Source organism: Plectropomus leopardus, unplaced genomic scaffold (assembly GCF_008729295.1).
Source record: "Plectropomus leopardus isolate mb unplaced genomic scaffold, YSFRI_Pleo_2.0 unplaced_scaffold29363, whole genome shotgun sequence".
Taxonomy (NCBI): domain Eukaryota; kingdom Metazoa; phylum Chordata; class Actinopteri; order Perciformes; family Serranidae; genus Plectropomus; species Plectropomus leopardus.
Genome location: NW_024632005.1, coordinates 1 through 7204, shown reverse-complemented (window position 1 = coordinate 7204; position 7204 = coordinate 1). Strand labels below are relative to the sequence as shown.

Genomic DNA, 7204 nt, shown 5'->3' with positions numbered 1-7204 from the left:
CAGTTTGTTATTTATGAGGGTTCCCTGAAAGTTTCTGTTTTTTCCTAAAACTTTAGAGTATTGTGATTACACTCAGGTGTTCACCTTTTGCTTCGGCTCTCGGAGGTTTTCTCCTGCAGTTTGTAAATCGCATTTTTTCACATTTTACCCCCCAAAAATGTTGATTCTGAGTCCTTAAATCCCAAACGAGACCCTAAAAGGGTCATGAAAAGGTGCTGCTGAGCACTTTTATAAATCAGTGAAATCTTTCATGTTATAAGATTCATTATTTTTCAGTTTTCTTGTGTTGGTTTCATAAGGGAACGTCAGACATCAAAGTGTTTTCCTCTCTGTGTTTTGCAGCGGCGGCGCTGGGGAACCTGGTCTCAGATTTGGCGGGTCTCGGGTAAGCTGAACTTTTTTCTTTTTTTTTAAGGTAAACGTGTGAAGTCTGTTGGAGGCGGTTCAGTGTGTTTTTACATTAAAATAACTAAATGAACAGAGGTTTCTTTGTCTGGTTTTGCTGTCTGATCTTTTTTTTTTGCTCCTTGTAGTTTAACGTTTGCATTTATTTGCTCCGTTTATTGTTTTTTTCATCTTCCGTTTCCTCCCCAGGTTTTTACATACCTGCATACGTGCAGTTTATTTTGGTGTGTTTGTGTGCTCTGTCCTTTTTTAATCTGTGGAAAAACTAGTTTAACACTTTCATCCTGAGGACATTTTTAAATAATTTGTTTTTAATGAGGAAGGTGCGATAAAGTAAACACAGACATGTTTGCTTTGTCTTTACGTCACTGTGAGAAGCAGTTTAACTCCAACCTGCTTCAGGTTTATAACAAAGAAAAAGGATTAGGGTGTTTTTTAGATGAACATTATGGGATGGTAAATGACTGTCACTAAAATGTCCGCACAGGTGTAATTACACAGATGTGTGTGTATAAAGTCTTGCAGGTTATGTGGAGGCTCTGGCGTCCAAATTTGGGATGCAGGGTCCAGATTTGACGCCCAAACAGGCGGACATGTGGCAGACCAAGCTCAGCTCGCACATGGTGAGATTCTGATATTTCTTTGAATTATTTTGGGGGAATTTATTTCAAAGCCAGCAGCAGAGAAAAGATGTGAAAATGGAAAAAAAAAGCCGGAGAGAGAGGTGCGAATGACAAACGTCTGCAGCTGAAGTTGAGCTGCAGATGTTTCAGTTTGTTTAAGGGGTTTCCAATATTTATGTATTTTTCAGTGTTATAGCGTTTGTTTGAAGTGTTTAATATCTTCAGTAGCAATTACAACAACAAAGGAAGGCGTGACATTTTCTGAAGTGAAAACAAAAAGAAAGCTTTAAGGAATTCTTTCATATAATTTATACAATTTCTTACTATGATAAATGGTGTAGTTTTGGTCATTTTTTAAAGAAAACAAAAAAATCACCAAAAATACTTAAAGAACCAAAAGGCATAAAGGTGAAAAATAAAGAATAAATTTGCCAAATATGTTTTAAGAAAAACAAAGCAAAACAGTTTTAAAGTAAAAAAAAAATATTTTCTTTAAAACTCCCCCAAAAATGTTTAAAGGAAAAAAGAAAGGCAAAAAATTTCAAGAATAAATTGTTTGTTAAACAATCACCAAAAAAAAACGCAAATATTTTTCCTAGAAAACATCCAAAATGTTTAAGAAAAAAAAAACATTCTTTTTCTTTAAAAATCTGCAGTGAAAACAACTGTTAAGGCATATTGATGTTTGTTAAAGAGACTGTCTGGTTTTGCCTCAAAATCATGGAAAAGTCGTGGAAATGTATTAGTAAAAATGTGTGTGAAGCCTGACTGTCTTTCCAAAATAATCAGAATGTGTGCAGGACCCTAACTCGTATAATAATTCGGGTCCTCCGGCCTGCAGGGTAAAGCCATCGGCGTCTCCATCGGCTGTATCTTGGGGATGTTCCCGCTGCTTTTCCTGAGCGACGACGACGACGACGACGAGAAGGAGAAAGAAGCACAACCCTGCAGCGACGCGGCGTCACACTCCTCCTAACTGCAGCCGCACAACGCCGTCACGCCGACAGGCCGGATACTGCTGATGTCAACTTAAAAATAAGAACAAGTATTTCAGCTGGATGTTTCTCTGTCCTCAGGCAGCGTTCACACGTCCTCTCTGCAAACCCTCTGAGGCCGTTTGTAAAAACTCAAGAAAGTTCGCTCCGTCACAACTTCTGCTGCTGCACCGAGCTGTTTTCACACAGAAACACAAACCATCTGCTGAGGCAATATCTCTCTTTGACTCACTCAGACGCACTCAGACTCAGAGTCACTCTGACTCACTCAGACTCAGACACACTCAGACTCAGACTCACTCAGACTCAGACTCACTCAGAGTCACTCAGACTAAGACTCACTCAGACTCACAGTCAGTCAGACTCACTCAGACTCAGACTCACTCAGATTCACTCAGACTCAGACTTGCTCAGACTCAGAGTCACTCAGTCACTCAGACTCAGTCAGTCAGACTCAGTCAGACTCACTCTCACTCAGACTCAGAGTCAGTCAGACTCAGACTCACTCAGGCTCACTCAGACTCACTGAGACTCACTGTCAGTCAGACTCACTCAGACTCACTCTCACTCAGACTGAGACTCACTCAGATTCAGACTTACTCAGACTCACTCTCTCAGACTCAGACTCACTCTCTCAGACTCACTCTCACTCAGACTCAGACTCACTCAGAGTCACTCAGACTGAGGCTCTCTCAGACTCAGACTCACTCAGAGTCACTCAGACTCAGTCAGACTCAGACTCACTCAGACTCAGTCAGACTCAGACTCACTCAGAGTCACTCAGACTCAGTCAGACTCAGACTCACTCAGACTCAGTCAGACTCAGACTCACTCAGAGTCACTCAGACTCAGTCAGACTCATCTTAAGTTTCAAACTACAATCTAAGATCGTGAGCTGCTTTAAAGACTCATTATGAACCCCCGCACCACCAACAATAACACTTTAATTTCGTCGTCTTATTTTTTCGACACTTAAACCGTCAGCAGATCCTTCAATTATCAGATCTGCTGGATTCTGCTTCAGTTTCCGTCACGATAAAAGTTAATTGTTCCGGCTGTCAGGAGTCGATGGATTCAGTCACAGCCGGCCGCCCACTCAGAGGTTCGTGCTGGATGGTTCACATCCGAGTGGGACTGTGAGCAGATTTATAATCAGGGGAAAAAAGAGCACCAGTTATTGGATTAGTCGGATTGGAACGACCCGAACAAATGCTTTTACTGGCGCTTTTTACACTTTAACCTAAAATTAATACTTTGTATGTTTTGCCTTTTAAACCCTTTAAAACCTGCACAAATCTGCTTGTGTTCCTATAAAAACAAGGCAAGCAGACAGTGAGCAGCTTAGTAAGACTGACCCAGAAATAATCAAGAAACTAGTAAAAATATAAGAAAAGTACCAGTTTTTTAAAAAAGTAGTTTCCTAAATCTACTAATTTCAAGCAACTTGTTGTATTTCTTGCCAAGTTGCTAAAGGAAATGCCCTGAAAAAATAGCTTTTCAAAAATAATAATTCTTTATCTTTAAATATATAATTTTGATAAGTGTAAGTATTTACCTAGCATTTCAAAAGTGATTTTCCAAATCTGCTAATTTCTTGTTATTTGCAGAACACACAAGTTTCTATTTTTCTTTTTTCCAAAGTTTCCAAAATAAATCAAACCAATTTTTTTAATACTAAAAGCGTCTGAATGCAGTACAAGAAAAGCGATGTCAGTCCAGTTTTTAAAGGGTTAAACACTGAGTTTAAAAAAGAAAAATGTTTGAACACCTCCTCCTCTGTCTCAGACTCAGTCTCGGGTTTTTTCGTTCGTCAGATGAAAACAGTCTCGAGTTTCAGTCTCAGTTTGTGACGGCGGCTCTGATGGTTTTTGTGAACGCTGCCTGAGCGGCGCTCAGGATGAGAAGCGCTCACCCGTCTCAACGCCTGCAGACGACAAACAGCCAAATATTCAGCACTGAATGCATCCAAAAACCCAGTTTTACTGTTTACAGACACATTAGTGCAGAGATGTCCAGGTGTGAACGGGGCTCCTTTCTCATCCTGACAGCAGAAACAGAAAAAAAATACTGGAACACTATTTCACTGTTTGACTTGACCTTTTTTTTTGTCTTTTTTTAAGTTAATTGAAAAAACAGCACATGAATTATTAGGTTTTTTTTCCAGTAGACGATTTCTATGTTTGAAGACTTCGCTCTAAAACACTATGTGTCCATTTTGAGTAAAAAAAACTAACTGAGCAGATTTTCAGTCACAGTCGCTGCACTTCGGCAGTCAGGGTCTCCTGTATTGTTTACCAAAAAAACTCCAAATCAATGTAAAGGGAACAATAGGCGGGTTTCCACTACAGATTTACGCAAAATTTAAGCAATATTTTTGAAAATGTTGATAAAAGACAATTGCGAGATGACTGTGTTTCCACTGAGTGATGCTTTGCAGCTTCTCCTCTGGTGATAGCATCCCAGTAACCATGGCGATGGATGTTCAAAACATCAGTAGCTTTATTTCTAATCCAGCCGCTACACTAGCCGTCATTATTTCCAATCCAAGGCCACGTAGGCGTGTTATGGAGCCATGATGGAAAGGCGAGCCCCTTACACGAGGGAGCGGCCACATATGAGGGATTTCTGGGAGATGTAGTCCACGATTTCACAGAGGAATTGCTTTTCGGTGAAGTTGCGTCTTTTCACGTCTTTGCATTGACTTTGTATGTAAACTTGCCGTGTGAAACGCTCGCTTCGTGTTCTTCGTGTTGCACCTTTATGTGCTGCAATAACAGCTCTTATAGCTGCTGTGTCATGAGGGAGTCGTGTGACCTCACAGCGTCGTGTGACCTCACAGCGTCGTGTGACCTCACAGCATCGTGTGACCTCACAGCGTCATGTGACCTGGAAAAGACTTTGTTTCTATTGCAGTTTTGTGAAATACAGCTTTTTTTTAAATTGCCTGAAATGCCACCTCATGGGAGCGTAAAAAACTTGATGCGATAAATTTGAGTGGTTTCAAAACTGATGTTTCCCTGATGCAGATTTCATAATTGTGCAATTTGATGGTTAAAGGAAACCCGCCTAGTGTCCACTGCTACCTCTATGGGAGTATTTCTGCATGAAGAGCTGCTGCGGCTCCGTAATGAGGCTCTTTATTTCCTGTCAGATGGTTTTTAAAATGCTGGAGAGTCTTCACGTGTTTTGGCGCTCAGTGGCGACTCGCACTACTTGGGATCTGAAGTTGCTATTTAAAGTTTTGGGTCTCTTCACTGCTGTCTGTTGTCCAAGTTCTCTTCCTGTATCTGTGTTTTTCTGTCTGCACCATCTTGTTCTCCTGACTCGCATCCAGCCGACTGCCTAATTAGTTTTTTAGGTTTTGCTTCATCACGCTTGAAGCTCCAGATGGCCGAGTTTTGCCACAGCAGAGCGCGCAGGCCAAAACTGTTCAGACCGCGACAAGACGACAAGACGAGCACTTTCCCCCGATGTCTTCCCTCTTTCTGTCCGTCTTCGCTCCCACGCTCCAGCTCTCCGCTCTCACCCTGAGCTGTTTCTGATCACCTTCAATCCAGCTGATCCTTTTCTCCTCGTCACCGTCACCGGCTGCATCTAAAATCACTCCCCGCTCACAACTTATTCAAGTTTCTGGATTTAAGGCCGCCCTCTGCATGTGGCGGGTCTTCACCGAGTCACAGAGACATTGCAGCGTGTTTTCGTGGCTTCCGGCTGAAGCACTTTCACTTTTAACAGTTTCCACGAGTCACTTAGACACAAACACAGAAAATTAGAAATAGAAAAATAAAGTCCAGTTAAGTTACAAGTCAGTCATTGAGGGATTTCGGACGCCGGTTCACGCTTCACTCAGCTGCTTTCCATCACTTTATTTTCTGCACAGGTCACAGACAGACAGCAGGAGTCATTTTCATGCCTTTAAAAGTTTAAGAATTGCCAAAACTTTTGGGAAACACTGCAATAATGATTGTGATTTTGCTGTTTTTCAGCCCTTATGTTATTGAAAAAGATTGTGATTTGTTTGCTGCAGAGAGGAGAAGTGTTTGTCTTCAGAGGGACGGGGACACAAATCCTCAAATCAAAAGGGATTAAGGGCCGGATTAAAATGCGTCAGTAAACAGGGAACCTGTGAGTTCATGTCTGAACGAGGTTTTAATGAGTGTTTGGACTCGGCTGCAGACGAGGGTTCAGTGAAAATCCTCGAGGGACTCATTAGAGGAGAGATTTAACTGAGGACGAGGAGCAATATGCCGTGTGTTTAAATCATCAGTGACGAGTCACTAATTAAGTCATAATTAATGATGTGTCGTTTTGAGGACGCAGTTTGTTACTGTGGACAACTTGTGCGTTTTTGTATCATCTCATGTTTATATCACGTTTTGTAAGAGGATGATTTTTTATTTTTTTTTTTCCATGCCTGTGTTGATTTCTATGTTTTTATTTCTCTTTACTCTGAAAGACATTTTGCATAATTTCATCCTCTGAAGAAGAAAAAAAAGATTTTGGATTTTGATTTTGGAGCATGTGAACAAAAGTGTGTGTTTGTCAGAGGACTGCTGTGTTATGCTGCCATCATGTGGACAGCAGCACTGAAACATGCATGCAGGTGCACCTCCAAAAAATCAGAAAAAAGTTCATCTCTCTTTGTAATTTAATTCAAAGAGGAAAACTTGGAAAACGCATAACTTTAAATATTTCAAGCATTTTTTGATGATTGTGGCTTATAGCTCATGAAAATCAGAAATCAGGCAAAAATAATTAGAATATTTCCCAAAAATATATATTTTAATTGATTTATAAAACAGAAATGTCCAACTTCTGAATATTAGTTTTAGAAATATTCTAATATTCAGATTTTTTTCTGCATGTAATGAGTCTAGAATCTATCAGATTTCCATTTTGTGAAATAATTGATGGAAATCTTTTTCACGATATTCAGATTTTCTGAGACGCACCTGCATGTGCTATAAAACCAGCGATGTGGAAGGATTTAAATGCATTTTGCAATTATAATTTAAACTAACGAAATAAAGTTGTGTTTAATGAAAAGTGTTTACCTCTGCAGGTGGTGCTGAGGCTCTTTTTGTCATCTCGTGCGTCGTTGGCGGCAGACGTGCCCTCGAGCAAGGCAGCGTACCTCCTGACTGAGGAAGGCTGAGCGTCTGAGCAGCTCTGAGGTCAGAT

At 40.6% G+C, this 7204-nt stretch overlaps 1 long non-coding RNA gene across 1 annotated transcript; it reads left to right on the top strand.

The window, feature by feature from the left end:
• Positions 1-338: 338 nt before the first annotated feature.
• LOC121938405 lies at positions 339-1951 on the top strand. The gene is made up of 3 exons (XR_006105286.1): positions 339-385; positions 923-1028; positions 1870-1951. It is a non-coding gene; the product is annotated as an uncharacterized LOC121938405 (long non-coding RNA).
• Positions 1952-7204: the final 5253 nt, after the last annotated feature.